We start from the raw sequence: 20,090 nt of genomic DNA, 5'->3' as shown, positions 1-20,090 counted from the left end.
GATCCCAAAAATGCTATTTACCCATTGCACCAGTTAACTGGGGAATGATAAAGGACTCCTTAAAACATATCTCTACCATATGAGGTTAAAAATCCAGGTCCTGCATCTATTTTGTTAAATGGTTTAAATTAAAGTATGAAGACCACAGCTATAAGCAGGCCGCAATAGCTCAGTTGGGAGAGCGTTAGACTGAAGATCTAAAGGTCCCTGGTTCAATCCCGGGTTTCGGCACAGTTGAGAGGTACCTTGCTTCTAACAAAATAGGTCTTGGAATCAGCTGTAGTACTTTTTTCTCTATCAACATTTTTATCAACTGAATCTCAAAATGATCAATTCAACATAGACTTTGCTTTCTGTCCTCCTTTTAAACTTTCTTCCACCTATCTTGCCTTCAGGTTTGACAATGAATGTTTCCCATTTCGTCCTTTTTTGTAAAGTAAACTCTTGTCTGCATTACCTTCCACTTCCCCTTGAACACAGATGTCAGTAGTCAGATGACATTGCTTACCTACTCATGCCAAATACGTCTGGGTAATATAGTGCTAGTCCATTCAGAGTTGAAAAAACAACTATCTAACCTGGATCCCAAAAATGCTATTTACCCATTGCACCAGTTAACTGGGGAATGATAAAGGACTCCTTAAAACATATCTCTACCATATGAGGTTAAAAATCCAGGTCCTGCATCTATTTTGTTAAATGGTTCAAATTAAAGTATGAAGACCCCAGCTATCAGAAGGCAGATATAGCTCAGTTGGGAGAGCGTTGTACTGAAGATCTAAAGGTCCCTGGTTCAATCCCGGGTTTCGGCACAGTTGAGAGGTTCCTTGCTTCTAACAAAATAGGTCTTGGAATCAGCTGTAGTACTTTTTCTCTATTCATCACATTTTTTCCAACTTATCTACAACACAATCAATTTAACATAGACTTTGCTTTATGTCCTCCTTCTAAACTTGCTTCCACCTCTCTTACCTTCAGGTTTGACAATCAATATTTCCCATTTCATGCTTTTTTGTAAAGTAAACTCTTGTCTGCATTACCTTCCACTTCCCCTTGAACACAGATGTCAGTGGTCAGATGACATTGCTTACCTACTCAGGCAAAATACGTCTGGGTAATATAGTGCTAGTCCATTCGGAGTTAAAAAAAAAATGACCTAACCTGGATCCCAAAAATATTATTTACCCATTGCACCAGTTAACTGATGAATGATACAGGACTCCTTAAAACATATCTCTAACATATAAGGTCAAATATCCAGGTCATGCATCTATTTTGTTAAATAGTTCAAATCAAAGTATGAAGACTACAGCTAGTAGGAGGCCGAAATAGCTCAGTTGGGAGAGCGTTAGACTGAAGATCTAAAGGTCCCAGGTTCAAACCTGTGTTTTGGCACTGTTTAGAGGTTCCTTGCTTCTCACAAAATAAGTCTTGAAATCAGCTGTGGTACTTTTTTCTCTATCAACATTTTTATCAACTGATTTACAAAATGATCAATTCAACATAGACTTTGCTTTCTGTCCTCCTTTTAAACTTTCTTCCACCTATCTTGCCTTCAGGTTTGACTATGAATGTTTCCCATTTCGTCCTTTTTTGTAAAGTAAACTCTTGTCTGCATCACATTCCACTCCCCCTTGAACACAGATGTCAGTAGTCAGATGACATTGCTTACCTACTCATGCCAAATATATCTGGGTAATATAGTGCTAGTCCATTCAGAGTTAAAAAAATAACTACCTAACCTGGATCCCAAAAATTTTATTTACCCATTGCACCAGTTAACTGGGGAATGATACAGGACTCCTTGAAACATATCTCTACCATATGAGGTTAAAAATCCAGGTCCTGCATCTATTTTGTTAAATGGTTCAAATTAAAGTATGAAGACCCCAGCTATCAGAAGGTCGAAATAGCTCAGTTGGGAGAGTGTTAGACTGAAAATCTAAAGGTCCCTGGTTCAATCCCGGGTTTCGGCACAGTTGGGAGGTTCCTTGCTTCTAACAAAATAGGTCTTGGAATCAGCTGTAGTACTTTTTCTCTATTCATCAAATTTTTTCCAACTGATCTACAACACAATCAATTTAACATAGACTTTGCTTTATGTCCTCCTTCTAAACTTGCTTCCACCTCTCTTACCTTCAGGTTTGACAATGAATATTTCCCATTTCATGCTTTTTTGTAGAGTAAACTCTTGTCTGCATTACCTTCCACTTCCCCTTGAACACAGATGTCAGTAGTCAGATGACATTGCTTACCTACTCATGCCAAATATATCTGGGTAATATAGTGCTAGTCCATTCAGAGTTAAAAAAACAACTACCTAACCTGGATCCCAAAAATGCTATTTACCCATTGCACCAGTTAATTGTGGAATGATACAGGACTCCTTAAAACATATCTCTACCATATGAGGTTAAAAATCCAGGTCCTGCATCTATTTTGTTAAATGGTTTAAATTAAAGTATGAAGACGACAACTATAAGCAGGCCGAAATAGCTCAGTTGGGAGAGCGTTATACTGAAGATCTTAAGGTCACTGGTTCAATCCTGGGTTCCGGCACAGTTGAGAGGTTCCTTGCTTCTAACAAAATAGGTCTTGGAATCAGCTGTAGTACTTTTTTCTCTATCAACATTTTTATCAACTGATCTACAAAATGATCAATTCAACATAGACTTTGCTTTCTGTCCTCCTTTTTAACTTTCTTCCACCTATCTTGCCTTCAGGTTTGACTATGAATGTTTCCCATTTCGTCCTTCTTTGTAAAGTAAACTCTTGTCTGCATCACATTCCACTTCCCCTTGAACACAGATGTCAGTAGTCAGATGACATTGCTTACCTACTCATGCCAAATATATCTGGGTAATATAGTGCTAGTCCATTCAGAGTTAAAAAAAACAACTACCTAACCTGGATCCCAAAAATGCTATTTACCGATTGCACCAGTTAACTGGGGAATGATACAGGACTCCTCCAAACATATCTCTACCATAAGAGGTTAAAAATCCAGGTCCTGCATCTATTTTGTTAAATGGTTCAAATTAAAGTATGAAGACCCCAGCTATCAGAAGGCCGAAATAGCTCAGTTGGGAGAGTGTTAGACTGAAGATCTAAAGGTCCCTGGTTCAATCCCGGGTTTCGGCACAGTTGAGAGGTTCCTTGCTTCTAACAAAATAGGTCTTGGAATCAGCTGTAGTACTTTTTCTCTATTCATCAAATTTTTTCCAACTGATCTACAACACAATCAATTTAACATAGACTTTGCTTTATGTCCTCCTTCTAAACTTGCTTCCACCTCTCTTACCTTCAGGTTTGACAATGAATATTTCCCATTTCATGCTTTTTTGTAAAGTAAACTCTTGTCTGCATTACCTTCCACTTCCCCTTGAACACAGATGTCAGTAGTCAGATGACATTGCTTACCTACTCATGCCAAATATATCTGGGTAATATAGTGCTAGTCCATTCAGAGTTGAAAAAACAACTATCTAACCTGGATCCCAAAAATGCTATTTACCCATTGCACCAGTTAACTGGGGAATGATAAAGGACTCCTTAAAACATATCTCTACCATATGAGGTTAAAAATCCAGGTCCTGCATCTATTTTGTTAAATGGTTTAAATTAAAGTATGAAGACCACAGCTATAAGCAGGCCGCAATAGCTCAGTTGGGAGAGCGTTAGACTGAAGATCTAAAGGTCCCTGGTTCAATCCCGGGTTTCGGCACAGTTGAGAGGTACCTTGCTTCTAACAAAATAGGTCTTGGAATCAGCTGTAGTACTTTTTTCTCTATCAACATTTTTATCAACTGAATCTCAAAATGATCAATTCAACATAGACTTTGCTTTCTGTCCTCCTTTTAAACTTTCTTCCACCTATCTTGCCTTCAGGTTTGACAATGAATGTTTCCCATTTCGTCCTTTTTTGTAAAGTAAACTCTTGTCTGCATTACCTTCCACTTCCCCTTGAACACAGATGTCAGTAGTCAGATGACATTGCTTACCTACTCATGCCAAATACGTCTGGGTAATATAGTGCTAGTCCATTCAGAGTTGAAAAAACAACTATCTAACCTGGATCCCAAAAATGCTATTTACCCATTGCACCAGTTAACTGGGGAATGATAAAGGACTCCTTAAAACATATCTCTACCATATGAGGTTAAAAATCCAGGTCCTGCATCTATTTTGTTAAATGGTTCAAATTAAAGTATGAAGACCCCAGCTATCAGAAGGCAGATATAGCTCAGTTGGGAGAGCGTTGTACTGAAGATCTAAAGGTCCCTGGTTCAATCCCGGGTTTCGGCACAGTTGAGAGGTTCCTTGCTTCTAACAAAATAGGTCTTGGAATCAGCTGTAGTACTTTTTCTCTATTCATCACATTTTTTCCAACTTATCTACAACACAATCAATTTAACATAGACTTTGCTTTATGTCCTCCTTCTAAACTTGCTTCCACCTCTCTTACCTTCAGGTTTGACAATCAATATTTCCCATTTCATGCTTTTTTGTAAAGTAAACTCTTGTCTGCATTACCTTCCACTTCCCCTTGAACACAGATGTCAGTGGTCAGATGACATTGCTTACCTACTCAGGCAAAATACGTCTGGGTAATATAGTGCTAGTCCATTCGGAGTTAAAAAAAAAATGACCTAACCTGGATCCCAAAAATATTATTTACCCATTGCACCAGTTAACTGATGAATGATACAGGACTCCTTAAAACATATCTCTAACATATAAGGTCAAATATCCAGGTCATGCATCTATTTTGTTAAATAGTTCAAATCAAAGTATGAAGACTACAGCTAGTAGGAGGCCGAAATAGCTCAGTTGGGAGAGCGTTAGACTGAAGATCTAAAGGTCCCAGGTTCAAACCTGTGTTTTGGCACTGTTTAGAGGTTCCTTGCTTCTCACAGAATAAGTCTTGAAATCAGCTGTGGTACTTTTTTCTCTATCAACATTTTTATCAACTGATTTACAAAATGATCAATTCAACATAGACTTTGCTTTCTGTCCTCCTTTTAAACTTTCTTCCACCTATCTTGCCTTCAGGTTTGACTATGAATGTTTCCCATTTCGTCCTTTTTTGTAAAGTAAACTCTTGTCTGCATCACATTCCACTCCCCCTTGAACACAGATGTCAGTAGTCAGATGACATTGCTTACCTACTCATGCCAAATATATCTGGGTAATATAGTGCTAGTCCATTCAGAGTTAAAAAAATAACTACCTAACCTGGATCCCAAAAATTTTATTTACCCATTGCACCAGTTAACTGGGGAATGATACAGGACTCCTTGAAACATATCTCTACCATATGAGGTTAAAAATCCAGGTCCTGCATCTATTTTGTTAAATGGTTCAAATTAAAGTATGAAGACCCCAGCTATCAGAAGGTCGAAATAGCTCAGTTGGGAGAGTGTTAGACTGAAAATCTAAAGGTCCCTGGTTCAATCCCGGGTTTCGGCACAGTTGGGAGGTTCCTTGCTTCTAACAAAATAGGTCTTGGAATCAGCTGTAGTACTTTTTCTCTATTCATCAAATTTTTTCCAACTGATCTACAACACAATCAATTTAACATAGACTTTGCTTTATGTCCTCCTTCTAAACTTGCTTCCACCTCTCTTACCTTCAGGTTTGACAATGAATATTTCCCATTTCATGCTTTTTTGTAGAGTAAACTCTTGTCTGCATTACCTTCCACTTCCCCTTGAACACAGATGTCAGTAGTCAGATGACATTGCTTACCTACTCATGCCAAATATATCTGGGTAATATAGTGCTAGTCCATTCAGAGTTAAAAAAACAACTACCTAACCTGGATCCCAAAAATGCTATTTACCCATTGCACCAGTTAATTGTGGAATGATACAGGACTCCTTAAAACATATCTCTACCATATGAGGTTAAAAATCCAGGTCCTGCATCTATTTTGTTAAATGGTTTAAATTAAAGTATGAAGACGACAACTATAAGCAGGCCGAAATAGCTCAGTTGGGAGAGCGTTATACTGAAGATCTTAAGGTCACTGGTTCAATCCTGGGTTCCGGCACAGTTGAGAGGTTCCTTGCTTCTAACAAAATAGGTCTTGGAATCAGCTGTAGTACTTTTTTCTCTATCAACATTTTTATCAACTGATCTACAAAATGATCAATTCAACATAGACTTTGCTTTCTGTCCTCCTTTTTAACTTTCTTCCACCTATCTTGCCTTCAGGTTTGACTATGAATGTTTCCCATTTCGTCCTTCTTTGTAAAGTAAACTCTTGTCTGCATCACATTCCACTTCCCCTTGAACACAGATGTCAGTAGTCAGATGACATTGCTTACCTACTCATGCCAAATATATCTGGGTAATATAGTGCTAGTCCATTCAGAGTTAAAAAAAACAACTACCTAACCTGGATCCCAAAAATGCTATTTACCGATTGCACCAGTTAACTGGGGAATGATACAGGACTCCTCCAAACATATCTCTACCATAAGAGGTTAAAAATCCAGGTCCTGCATCTATTTTGTTAAATGGTTCAAATTAAAGTATGAAGACCCCAGCTATCAGAAGGCCGAAATAGCTCAGTTGGGAGAGTGTTAGACTGAAGATCTAAAGGTCCCTGGTTCAATCCCGGGTTTCGGCACAGTTGAGAGGTTCCTTGCTTCTAACAAAATAGGTCTTGGAATCAGCTGTAGTACTTTTTCTCTATTCATCAAATTTTTTCCAACTGATCTACAACACAATCAATTTAACATAGACTTTGCTTTATGTCCTCCTTCTAAACTTGCTTCCACCTCTCTTACCTTCAGGTTTGACAATGAATATTTCCTGTTTCATGCTTTTTTGTAAAGTAAACTCTTGTCTGCATTACCTTCCACTTCCCCTTGAACACAGATGTCAATAGTCAGATGACATTGCTTACCTACTCATGCCAAATATATCTGGGTAATATAGTGCTAGTCCATTCAGAGTTAAAAAAACAACTACCTAACCTGGATCCAAAAAATGCTATTTACCCATTGTACCAGTTAATTGCGGAATGATACAGGACTCCTTAAAACATATCTCTACCATATGAGGTTAAAAATCCAGGTCCTGCATCTATTTTGTTAAATGGTTTAAATTAAAGTATGAAGACCACAGCTATAAGCAGGCTGCAATAGCTCAGTTGGGGCAGCGTTAGACTGAAGATCTAAAGGTCCCTGGTTCAATCCCGGGTTTCGGCACAGTTGAGAGGTTCCTTGCTTCTAACAAAATAGGTCTTGGAATCAGCTGTAGTACTTTTTCTCTATTCATCAAATTTTTTCCAACTGATCTACAACACAATAAATTTAACATAGACTTTGCTTTATATCCTCCTTCTAAACTTGCTTCCACCTCTCTTACCTTCAGGTTTGACAATGAACATTTCCCATTTCATGCTATTTTGTAAAGTAAACTCTTGTCTGCATTACCTTCCAATTCCCCTTGAACACAGATGTCAGTAGTCAGATGACATTGCTTACCTACTCATGCCAAATATATCTGGGTAATATAGTGCTAGTCCATTCAGAGTTAAAAAAACAACTACCTAACCTGGATCCCAAAAATGCTATTTACCCATTGCACCAGTTAATTGCGGAATGATACAGGACTCCTTAAAACATATCTCACCATATGAGGTTAAAAATCCAGGTCCTGCATCTATTTTGTTAAATGGTTTAAATTAAAGTATGAAGACCACAGCTATAAGCAGGCCGAAATAGCTAAGTTGGGAGAGCGTTAGACTGAAGATCTAAAGGTCCCTGGTTCAATCCCGGTTTTCGGCACAGTTGAGAGGTTCCTTGCTTCTAACAAAATAGGTCTTGGAATCAGCTGTAGTACGTTTTTCTCTATCAACATTTTTATCAACTGATCTACAAAATGATCAATTCAACATAGACTTTGCTTTCTGTCCTCCTTTTAAACTTTCTTCCACCTATCTTGCCTTCAGGTTTGACTATGAATGTTTTCCATTTCGTCCTTTTTTGTAAAGTAAACTCTTGTCTGCATCACATTCCACTTCCCCTTGAACACAGATGTCAGTAGTCAGATGACATTGCTTACCTACTCATGCCAAATATATCTGGGTAATATAGTGCTAGTCCATTCAGAGTTAAAAAAACAACTACCTCACCTGGATCCCAAAAATGCTATTTACCCATTGCACCAGTTAACTGGGGAATGATACAGGACTCCTTAAAACATATCTCTACCATATGAGGTTAAAAATCCAGGTCCTGCATCTATTTTGTTAAATGGTTCAAATTAAAGTATGAAGACCTCAGCTATCAGAAGGCCGAAATAGCTCAGTTGGGAGAGCGTTAGACTGAAGATCTAAAGGTCCCTGGTTCAATCCTGGGTTTCGGCACAGTTGAGAGGTTCCTTGCTTCTAACAAAATAGGTCTTGGAATCAGCTGTAGTACTTTTTCTCTATTCATCAAATTTTTTCCAACTGATCTACAACACAATCAATTTAACATAGACTTTGCTTTATGTCCTCCTTCTAAACTTGCTTCCACCTCTCTTACCTTCAGGTTTGACAATGAATATTTCCCATTTCATGCTTTTTTGTAAAGTAAACTCTTGTCTGCATTACCTTCCACTTCACCTTGAACACAGATGTCAGTAGTCAGATGACATTGCTTACCTACTCATGCCAAATATATCTGGGTAATATAGTGCTAGTCCATTCAGAGTTAAAAAAACAACTACCTAACCTGGATCCCAAAAATGCTATTTGCCCATTGCACCAGTTAATTGCGGAATGATACAGGACTCCTTAAAACATATCTCTACCATATGAGGTTAAAAATCCAGGTCCTCCATCTATTTTGTTAAATGGTTTAAATTAAAGTATGAAGACCAAAGCTGTAAGCAGGCCGCAATATCTCAGTTGGGAGAGTGTTAGACTGAAGATCTAAAGGTCCCTGGTTCAATCCTGGGTTTCGGCACAGTTGAGAGGTTCCTTGCTTCTAACAAAATAGGTCTTGGAATCAGCTGTAGTACTTTTTTCTCTATTAACATTTTTATCAACTGATCTACAAAATGATCAATTCAACATAGACTTTGCTTTCTGTCCTCCTTTTAAACTTTCTTCCACCTATCTTGCCTTCAGGTTTGACAATGAATGTTTCCCATTTCGTCCTTTTTTGTAAAGTAAACTCTTGTCTGCATCACATTCCACTTCCCCTTGAACACAGATGTCAGTAGTCAGATGACATTGATTACCTACTCATGCCAAATATATCTAGGTAATATAGTGCTAGTCCATTCAGAGTTAAAAAAACAACTACCTAACCTGGATCCCAAAAATGCTATTTACCGATTGCACCAGTTAACTGGGGAATGATACAGGACTCCTCCAAAGATATCTCTACCATATGAGGTTAAAAATCCAGGTCCTGCATCTATTTTGTTAAATGGTTCAAATTAAAGTATGAAGACGCCAGCTATCAGAAGGCCGAAATAGCTCAGTTGGGAGAGCGTTAGACTGAAGATCTGAAGGTCCCTGGTTCAATCCCGGGTTTCGGCACAGTTGAGAGGTTCCTTGCTTCTAACAAAATAGGTTTTGGAATCAGCTGTAGTACTTTTTCTCTATTCATCAAATTTTTTCCAACTGATCTACAACACAATCAATTTAACATAGACTTTGCTTTATATCCTCCTTCTAAACTTGCTTCCACCTCTCTTACCTTCAGGTTTGACAATGAATATTTCCCATTTCATGCTTTTTTGTAAAGTAAACTCTTGTCTGCATTACCTTCCACTTCCCCTTGAACACAGATGTCAGTAGTCAGATGACATTGCTTACCTACTCATGCCAAATATATCTGGGTAATATAGTGCTAGTCCATTCAGAGTTAAAAAAACAACTACCTAACCTGGATCCCAAAAATGCTATTTACCCATTGCACCAGTTAATTGCGGAATGATATAGGACTCCTTAAAACATATCTCTACCATATGAGGTAAAAAATCCTGGTCCTGCATCTATTTTGTTAAATAGTTTAAATTAAAGTATGAAGACCACAGCTATAAGCAGGCCGAAAAAGCTAAGTTGGGAGAGCGTTAGACTGAAGATCTAAAGGTCCCTGGTTCAATCCCGGGTTTCGGCACAGTTGAGAGGTTCCTTGCTTCTAACAAAATAGGTCTTGGAATCAGCTGTAGTCCTTTTTCTGTATTCATCAGATTTTTTCCAACTGATCTACAACACAATCAATTTAACATAGACTTTGCTTTCTGTCCTCCTTCTAGACTTGCTTCCACCTCTCTTGCCTTCAGGTTTTACTATGAATGTTTCCCATGTCATGCTTTTTTGTAAAGTAAAATCTGGTCTGCATTACCTTCCACTTCCCCTTGAACACAGATGTCAGTGGTCAGATGACATTGCTTACCTACTCAGGCAAAATACGTCTGGGTAATATAGTGCTAGTCCATTCGGAGTTAAAAAAAAATGACCTAACCTGGATCCCAAAAATAGTATTTACCCATTGCACCAGTTAACTGCTGAATGATACAGGACTCCTTAAAACATATCTCTAACCTATAAGGTCAAATATCCAGGTCATGCATCTATTTTGTTAAATGGTTCAAATCAAAGTATGAAGACTACAGCTAGCAGGAGGCCGAAATAGCTCAGTTGGGAGAGCGTTAGACTGAAGATCTAAAGGTCCCTGGTTCAATCCCGGGTTTCGGCACTGTTGAGAGGTTCCTTGCTTCTCACAAAATAAGTCTTGGAATCAGCTGTAGTACTTTTTTCTCTATCAACATTTTTATCAACTGATCTACAAAATGATCAATTCAACATAGACTTTGCTTTCCGTCCTCCTTTTAAACTTTCTTCCACCTATCTTGCCTTCAGGTTTTACTATGAATGTTTCCCATTTCGTCCTTTTTTGTAAAGTAAACTCTTGTCTGCATCACATTCCACTTCCCCTTGAACACAGATATCAGTAGTCAGATGACATTGCTTACCTACTCATGCCAAATATATCTGGGTAATATAGTGCTAGTCCATTCAGAGTTAAAAAAACAACTACCTAACCTGGATCCCCAAAATGCTATTTACCCATTGCACCAGTTAATTGCGGAATGATACAGGACTCCTTAAAACATATCTCTACCATATGAGGTTAAAAATCCAGGTCCTGCATCTATTTTGTTAAATGGTTTAAATTAAAGTATGAAGACCACAGCTATAAGCAGGCCGAAATAGCTCAGTTGGGAGAGCGTTAGACTGAAGATCTAAAGGTCCCTGTTTCAATCCCGGGTTTCGGCACAGTTGAGAGGTTCCTTGCTTCTAACAAAATAGGTCTTGGAATCAGCTGTAGTACTTTTTTCTCTATCAACATTTTTATCAACTGATCTACAACACAATCAATTCAAGATAGACTTTGCTTTCTGTCCTCCTTTTAAACTTTCTTCCACCTCTCTTACCTTCAGGTTTGACAATGAATATTTCCCATTTCATGCTTTTTTGTAAAGTAAACTCTTGTCTGCATTACCTTCCACTTCCCCTTGAACACAGATGTCAGTAGTCAGCTGACATTGCTTACCTACTCATGCATAATATATCTGGGTAATATAGTGCTAGCCCATTCAGAGTTAAAAAAACAACTACCTAACCTGGATCCCAAAAATGCTGTTTACCCATTGCACCAGTTAACTGGGGAATGATACAGGACTCCTTAAAACATATCTCTACCATATGAGGTTAAAAATCCAGGTCCTGCATCTATTTTGTTAAATGGTTCAAATTAAAGTATGAAGACCACAGATATCAGCAGGCCGAAATAGCTCATTTGGGAGAGTGTTAGACTGAAGATCTAAAGGTCCCTGGTTCAATCCCTGGTTTAGGCACTGTTGAGAGGTTCTTTGCTTCTAACAAAATAGGTCTTGGAATCAGCTGTAGTCTTTTTTCTGTATTCATCAAATTTTTTCCAACTGATCTACAACACAATCAATTTAACATAGACTTTGCTTTCTGTCCTCCTTCTAGACTTGCTTCCACCTCTCTTGCCTTCAGGTTTTACTATGAATGTTTCCCATGTCATGCTTTTTTGTAAAGTAAACTCTGGTCTGCATTACCTTCCACTTCCCCTTGAACACAGATGTCAGTGGTCAGATGACATTGCTTACCTACTCAGGCAAAATACGTCTGGGTAATATAGTGCTAGTCCATTCGGAGTTAAAAAAAAATGACCTAACCTGGATCCCAAAAATAGTATTTACCCATTGCACCAGTTAACTGCTGAATGATACAGGACTCCTTAAAACATATCTCTAACCTATAAGGTCAAATATCCAGGTCATGCATCTATTTTGTTAAATGGTTCAAATCAAAGTATGAAGACTACAGCTAGCAGGAGGCCGAAATAGCTCAGTTGGGAGAGCGTTAGACTGAAGATCTAAAGGTCCCTGGTTCAATCCCGGGTTTCGGCACTGTTGAGAGGTTCCTTGCTTCTCACAAAATAAGTCTTGGAATCAGCTGTAGTACTTTTTTCTCTATCAACATTTTTATCAACTGATCTACAAAATGATCAATTCAACATAGACTTTGCTTTCCGTCCTCCTTTTAAACTTTCTTCCACCTATCTTGCCTTCAGGTTTTACTATGAATGTTTCCCATTTCGTCCTTTTTTGTAAAGTAAACTCTTGTCTGCATCACATTCCACTTCCCCTTGAACACAGATGTCAGTAGTCAGATGACATTGCTTACCTACTCATGCCAAATATATCTGGGTAATATAGTGCTAGTCCATTCAGAGTTAAAAAAACAACTACCTAACCTGGATCCCCAAAATGCTATTTACCCATTGCACCAGTTAATTGCGGAATGATACAGGACTCCTTAAAACATATCTCTACCATATGAGGTTAAAAATCCAGGTCCTGCATCTATTTTGTTAAATGGTTTAAATTAAAGTATGAAGACCACAGCTATAAGCAGGCCGAAATAGCTCAGTTGGGAGAGCGTTAGACTGAAGATCTAAAGGTCCCTGTTTTAATCCTGGGTTTCGGCACAGTTGAGAGGTTCCTTGCTTCTAACAAAATAGGTCTTGGAATCAGCTGTAGTACTTTTTTCTCTATCAACATTTTTATCAACTGATCTACAAAATGATCAATTCAAGATAGACTTTGCTTTCTGTCCTCCTTTTAAACTTTCTTCCACCTATCTTGCCTTCAGGTTTGACTATGAATGTTTCCCATTTCGTCCTTTTTGTAAAGTAAACTCTTGTCTGCATCACATTCCACTTCCGCTTGAACACAGATGTCAGTAGTCAGATGACATTGCTTACCTACTCATGCCAAATATATCTGGGTAATATAGTTATAGTCCATTCAGAGTTAAAAAAACAACTACCTAACCTGGATCCCAAAAATGCTATTTACCCATTGCACCAGTTAACTGGGGAATGATACAGGACTCCTTAAACCATATCTCTACCATATGAGGTTAAAAATCCAGGTCCTGCATCTATTTTGTTAAATGGTTCAAATTAAAGTATGAAGACCCCAGATATCAGAAGGCAGAAATAGCTCAGTTGGGAGAGCCTTAGACTGAAGATCTAAAGGTCCCTGGTTCAATCCCGGGTTTCAGCACAGTTGAGAGGTTCCTTGCTTCTAACAAAATAGGTCTTGGAATCAGCTGTAGTACTTTTTCTCTATGCATCAATTTTTTTCTAACTGATCTACAACACAATCAATTTAACATAGACTTTGCTTTCTGTCCTCCTTCTAGACTTGCTTCCACCTCTCTTGCCTTCAGGTTTGACTATGAATGTTTCCCATGTCATGCTTTTTTGTAATGTAAACTCTGGTCTGCATTACCTTCCACTTCCCCTTGAACACAGATGTCAGTGGTCAGATGACATTGCTTACCTACTCAGGCAAAATACGTCTGGGTAATATAGTGCTGGTCCATACGGAGTTAAAAAAAAAATGACCTAACCTGGATCCCAAAAATAGTATTTACCCATTGCACCAGTTAACTGCTGAATGATACAGGACTCCTTAAAACATATCTCTAACCTATAAGGTCAAATATCCAGGTCATGCATCTATTTTGTTAAATGGTTCAAATCAAAGTATGAAGACTACAGCTAGCAGGAGGCAGAAATAGCTCAGTTGGTAGAGCGTTAGACTGTAGATCTAAAGGTCCCTGGTTTAATCCCGGGTTTCGGCACTGTTGAGAGGTTCCTTGCTTCTCACAAAATAAGTCTTGGAATCAGCTGTAGTACTTTTTTTCTCTATCAACATTTTTATCAACTGATCTACAAAATGATCAATTCAACATAGACTTTGCTTTCTGTCCTCCTTTTAAACTTTCTTCCACCTATCTTGCCTTTAGGTTTGACTATGAATGTTTCCCATTTCGTCCTTTTTTGTAAAGTAAACTCTTGTCTGCATCACATTCCACTTCCCCTTGATCACAGATGTCAGTAGTCAGATGACATTCCTTACCTACTCATGCCAAATATATCTGGGTGTATGCTAGTCCATTCAGAGTTATAAAAACAACTACCTAACCTGGATCCCAAAAATGCTATTTACCCATTGCACCAGTTAACTGGGGAATGATACAGGACTCCTTAAAACATATCTCGATCATATGAGGTTAAAAATCCAGGTCCTGCATCTATTTTGTTAAATGGTTCAAATTAAAGTATGAAGACGCCAGCTATCAGAAGGCTGAAATAACTCAGTTGGGAGAGCGTTAGACTGAAGATCTAAAGGGCCCTGGTTCAATCCCGGGTTTCGGCACAGTTGAGAGGTTCCTTGCTTCTAACAAAATAGGTCTTGGAATCAGCTGTAGTACTTTTTCTCTATTCATCAAATTTTTTCCAACTGATCTACAACACAATCAATTTAACATAGACTTTGCTTTATGTCCTCCTTCTAAACTTGCTTCCACCTCTCTTACCTTCAGGTTTGACAATGAATATTTCCCATTTCATGCTTTTTTGTAAAGTAAACTCTTGTCTGCTTTACCTTCCACTTCCCCTTGAACACAGATGTCAGTAGTCAGATGACATTGCTTACCTACTCATGCCAAATATATCTGGGTAATATAGTGCTAGTCCATTCACAGTTAAAAAAATAACTACCTAACCTGGATCCAAAAAATGCTATTTACCCATTGCACCAGTTAATTGCGGAATGATACAAGACTCCTTAAAACATATCTCTACCATATGAGGTTAAAAATCCAGGTCCTGCATCTATTTTGTTAAATGGTTTAAATTAAAGTATGAAGACCACAGCTGTAAGCAGGCCGAAATAGCTCAGTTGGGAGAGCGTCAGACTGAAGATCTAAAGGTCCATGGTTCAATCCCGGGTTTCGGCACAGTTGAGAGGTTCCTTGCTTCTAACAAAATAGGTCTTGGAATCAGCTGTAGTACTTTTTCTCTATTCATCAAATTTTTTCCAACTGATCTACAACACAATCAATTTAACATAGACTTTGCTTTATGTCCTCCTTCTAAACTTGCTTCCACCTCTCTTACCTTCAGGTTTGACAATGAATATTTCCCATTTCATGCTTTTTTGTAAAGTAAACTCTTGTCTGCATTACCTTCCACTTCCCCTTGAACACAGATGTCAGTAGTCAGATGACATTGCTTACCTACTCATGCCAAATATATCTGGGTAATATAGTGCTAGTCCATTCAGAGTTAAAAAAACAACTACCTAACCTGGATCCCTAAAATGCTATTTGCCCATTGCACCAGTTAATTGCGGAATGATACAGGACTCCTTAAAACATATCTCTACCATATGAGGTTAAAAATCCAGGTCCTGCATCTATTTTGTTAAATGGTTTAAATTAAAGTATGAAGACCACAGCTATAAGCAGGTCGCAATAGCTCAGTTGGGAGAGCGTTAGACTGAAGATCTAAAGGTCCCTGGTTCAATCCTGGGTTTCGGCACAGTTGAGAGGTTCCTTGCTTCTAACAAAATAGGTCTTGGAATCTGCTGTAGTACTTTTTTCTCTATCAACATTTTTATCAACTGATCTACAAAATGATCAATTCAACATAGACTTTGCTTTCTGTCCTCCTTTTAAACTTTCTTCCACCTATCTTGCCTTCAGGTTTGACAATGAATGTTTCCCATTTCGTCCTTTTTTGTAAAGTAAACTCTTGTCTGCATCACATTCCACTTCCCCTTGAACACAGATGTCAGTAGTCAGATGACATTGCTTACCTACTCATGCCAAATATATCTGGGTAATATAGTGCTAGTCCATTCAGAGTTAAAAAAACAACTACCTAACGTGGATCCCAAAAATGCTATTTACCCATTGCACCAGTTAACTGGGGAATGATACAGGATTCCTTAAAACATATCTCTACCATATGAGGTTAAAAATCCAGGTCCTGCATCTATTTTGTTAAATGGTTCAAATTAAAGTATGAAGACCCCAGCTATCAGAAGGCCGAAATAGCTCAGTTGGGAGAACGTTAGACTGAAGATCTAAAGGTCCCTGGTTCAATCCCGGGTTTCGGCACAGTCGAGAGGTTCCTTGCTTCTAACAAAATAGGTCTTCGAATCAGCTGTAGTACTTTTTCTCTATTTATCAAATCTTTTCCAACTGATCTACAACACAATCAATTTAACATAGACTTTGCTTTATGTCCTCCTTCTAAACTTGCTTCCACCTCTCTTACCTTCAGGTTTGACAATGAATATTTCCCATTTCATGCTTTTTTGTAAAGTAAACTCTTGTCTGCATTACCTTCCACTTCCCCTTGAACACAGATGTCAGTAGTCAGCTGACATTGCTTACCTACTCATGCATAATATATCTGGGTAATATAGTGCTAGCCCATTCAGAGTTAAAAAAACAACTACCTAACCTGGATCCCAAAAATGCTGTTTACCCATTGCACCAGTTAACTGGGGAATGATACAGGACTCCTTAAAACATATCTCTACCATATGAGGTTAAAAATCCAGGTCCTGCATCTATTTTGTTAAATGGTTCAAATTAAAGTATGAAGACCACAGATATCAGCAGGCCGAAATAGCTCATTTGGGAGAGTGTTAGACTGAAGATCTAAAGGTCCCTGGTTCAATCCCGGGTTTCGGCACTGTTGAGAGGTTCTTTGCTTCTAACAAAATAGGTCTTGGAATCAGCTGTAGTCCTTTTTCTGTATTCATCAAATTTTTTCCAACTGATCTACAACACAATCAATTTAACATAGACTTTGCTTTCTGTCCTCCTTCTAGACTTGCTTCCACCTCTCTTGCCTTCAGGTTTTACTATGAATGTTTCCCATGTCATGCTTTTTTGTAAAGTAAACTCTGGTCTGCATTACCTTCCACTTCCCCTTGAACACAGATGTCAGTGATCAGATGACATTGCTTACCTACTCAGGCAAAATACGTCTGGGTAATATAGTGCTAGTCCATTCGGAGTTAAAAAAAAATGACCTAACCTGGATCCCAAAAATAGTATTTACCCATTGCACCAGTTAACTGCTGAATGATACAGGACTCCTTAAAACATATCTCTAACCTATAAGGTCAAATATCCAGGTCATGCATCTATTTTGTTAAATGGTTCAAATCAAAGTATGAAGACTACAGCTAGCAGGAGGCCGAAATAGCTCAGTTGGGAGAGCGTTAGACTGAAGATCTAAAGGTCCCTGGTTCAATCCCGGGTTTCGGCACTGTTGAGAGGTTCCTTGCTTCTCACAAAATAAGTCTTGGAATCAGCTGTAGTACTTTTTTCTCTATCATCATTTTTATCAACTGATCTACAAAATGATCAATTCAACATAGACTTTGCTTTCCGTCCTCCTTTTAAACTTTCTTCCACCTATCTTGCCTTCAGGTTTTACTATAAATGTTTCCCATTTCGTCCTTTTTTGTAAAGTAAACTCTTGTCTGCATCACATTCCACTTCCCCTTGAACACAGATGTCAGTAGTCAGATGACATTGCTTACCTACTCATGCCAAATATATCTAGGTAATATAGTGCTAGTCCATTCAGAGTTAAAAAAACAACTACCTAACCTGGATCCCAAAAATGCTATTTACCCATTGCACCAGTTAACTGGGGAATGATACAGGACTCCTTAAAACATATCTCTACCATATGAGGTTAAAAATCCAGGTCCTGCATCTATTTTGTTAAATGGTTCAAATTAAAGTATGAAGACCCCAGCTATCAGTAGGCCGAAATAGCTCAGTTGGGAGAGCCTTAGACTGAAGATCTAAAGGTCCCTGGTTCAATCCCGGGTTTCGGCACAGTTGAGAGGTTCCTTGCTTCTAACAAAATAGGTCTTGGAATCAGCTGTAGTACTTTTTCTCTATTCATCAAATTTTTTCCAACTGATCTACAACACAATCAATTTAACATAGACTTTGCTTTATGTCCTCCTTCTAAACTTGCTTCCACCTCTCTTACCTTCAGGTTTGACAATGAATATTTCCCATTTCATGCTTTTTTGTAAAGTAAACTCTTGTCTGCATTACCTTCCACTTCCCCTTGAACACAGATGTCAGTAGTCAGATGACATTGCTTACCTACTCATGCCAAATATATCTGGGTAATATAGTGCTAGTCCATTCACAGTTAAAAAAACAACTACCTAACCTGGATCCAAAAAATGCTATTTACCCATTGCACCAGTTAATTGCGGAATGATACAGGACTCCTTAAAACATATCTCTACCATATGAGGTTAAAAATCCAGGTCCTGCATCTATTTTGTTAAATGGTTTAAATTAAAGTATGAAGACCACAGCTATAAGCAGGCCGAAATAGCTCAGTTGGGAGAGCGTCAGACTAAAGATCTAAAGGTCCCTGGTTCAATCCCGGGTTTCGGCACAGTTGAGAGGTTCCTTGCTTCTAACAAAATAAGTCTTGGAATCAGCTGTAGTACTTTTTCTCTATTCATCAAATTTTTTCCAACTGATCTACAACACAATCAATTTAACATAGACTTTGCTTTATGTCCTCCTTCTAAACTTGCTTCCACCTCTCTTACCTTCAGGTTTGACAATGAATATTTCCCATTTCATGCTTTTTTGTAAAGTAAACTCTTGTCTGCATTACCTTCCACTTCCCCTTGAACACAGATGTCAGTAGTCAGATGACATTGCTTACCTACTCATGCCAAATATATCTGGGTAATATAGTGCTAGTCCATTCAGAGTTAAAAAAACAACTACCTAACCTGGATCCCAAAAATGCTATTTGCTCATTGCACCAGTTAATTACGGAATGATACAGGACTCCTTAAAACATATCTCTACCATATGAGGTTAAAAATCCAGGTCCTGCATCTATTTTGTTAAATGGTTTAAATTAAAGTATGAAGACCACAGCTATAAGCAGGCCGCAATAGCTCAGTTGGGAGAGTGTTAGACTGAAGATCCAAAGGTCCCTGGTTCAATCCCGGGTTTCGGCACAGTTGAGAGGTTCCTTGCTTCTAACAAAATAGGTCTTGGAATCAGCTGTGGTACTTTTTTCTCTATCAACATTTTTATCAACTGAATCTCAAAATGATCAATTCAACATAGACTTTGCTTTCTGTCCTCCTTTTAAACTTTCTTCCACCTATCTTGCCTTCAGGTTTGACAATGAATGTTTCCCATTTCGTCCTTTTTTGTAAAGTAAACTCTTGTCTGCATTACCTTCCACTTCCCCTTGAACACAGATGTCAGTAGTCAGATGACATTGCTTACCTACTCATGCCAAATACGTCTGGGTAATATAGTGCTAGTCCATTCAGAGTTGAAAAAACAACTATCTAACCTGGATCCCAAAAATGCTATTTACCCATTGCACCAGTTAACTGGGGAATGATAAAGGACTCCTTAAAACATATCTCTACCATATGAGGTTAAAAATCCAGGTCCTGCATCTATTTTGTTAAATGGTTGAAATTAAAGTATGAAGACCCCAGCTATCAGAAGGCAGATATAGCTCAGTTGGGAGAGCGTTGTACTGAAGATCTAAAGGTCCCTGGTTCAATCCCGGGTTTCGGCACAGTTGAGAGGTTCCTTGCTTCTAACAAAATAGGTCTTGGAATCTGCTGTAGTACTTTTTCTCTATTCATCACAT

The 20,090-nt window shown here is 38.3% G+C and overlaps 5 non-coding genes across 5 annotated transcripts; all 5 read left to right on the top strand.

The window, feature by feature from the left end:
- The first annotated feature begins 10,636 nt into the window (after positions 1-10,636).
- TRNAF-GAA (transfer RNA phenylalanine (anticodon GAA)) lies at positions 10,637-10,709 on the top strand. The gene has a single exon. It is a non-coding gene; the product is annotated as a tRNA-Phe (tRNA).
- A 1,671-nt stretch (positions 10,710-12,380) lies between these two features.
- TRNAF-GAA (transfer RNA phenylalanine (anticodon GAA)) lies at positions 12,381-12,453 on the top strand. Its single transcript has one exon. It is a non-coding gene; the product is annotated as a tRNA-Phe (tRNA).
- Positions 12,454-14,124: 1,671 nt separating this feature from the next.
- TRNAY-GUA (transfer RNA tyrosine (anticodon GUA)) lies at positions 14,125-14,197 on the top strand. Its single transcript has one exon. It is a non-coding gene; the product is annotated as a tRNA-Tyr (tRNA).
- Positions 14,198-17,614: 3,417 nt separating this feature from the next.
- On the top strand, positions 17,615-17,687 carry TRNAF-GAA (transfer RNA phenylalanine (anticodon GAA)). Its single transcript has one exon. It is a non-coding gene; the product is annotated as a tRNA-Phe (tRNA).
- Positions 17,688-18,778: 1,091 nt separating this feature from the next.
- On the top strand, positions 18,779-18,851 carry TRNAF-AAA (transfer RNA phenylalanine (anticodon AAA)). The gene has a single exon. It is a non-coding gene; the product is annotated as a tRNA-Phe (tRNA).
- Positions 18,852-20,090: the final 1,239 nt, after the last annotated feature.

Source organism: Lissotriton vulgaris, chromosome 8, assembly GCF_964263255.1.
Source record: "Lissotriton vulgaris chromosome 8, aLisVul1.2, whole genome shotgun sequence".
NCBI lineage: Eukaryota > Metazoa > Chordata > Amphibia > Caudata > Salamandridae > Lissotriton > Lissotriton vulgaris.
The sequence above is the reverse complement of the archived record's forward strand: the minus strand, read 5'-3'. Positions and strand labels throughout refer to the sequence as shown.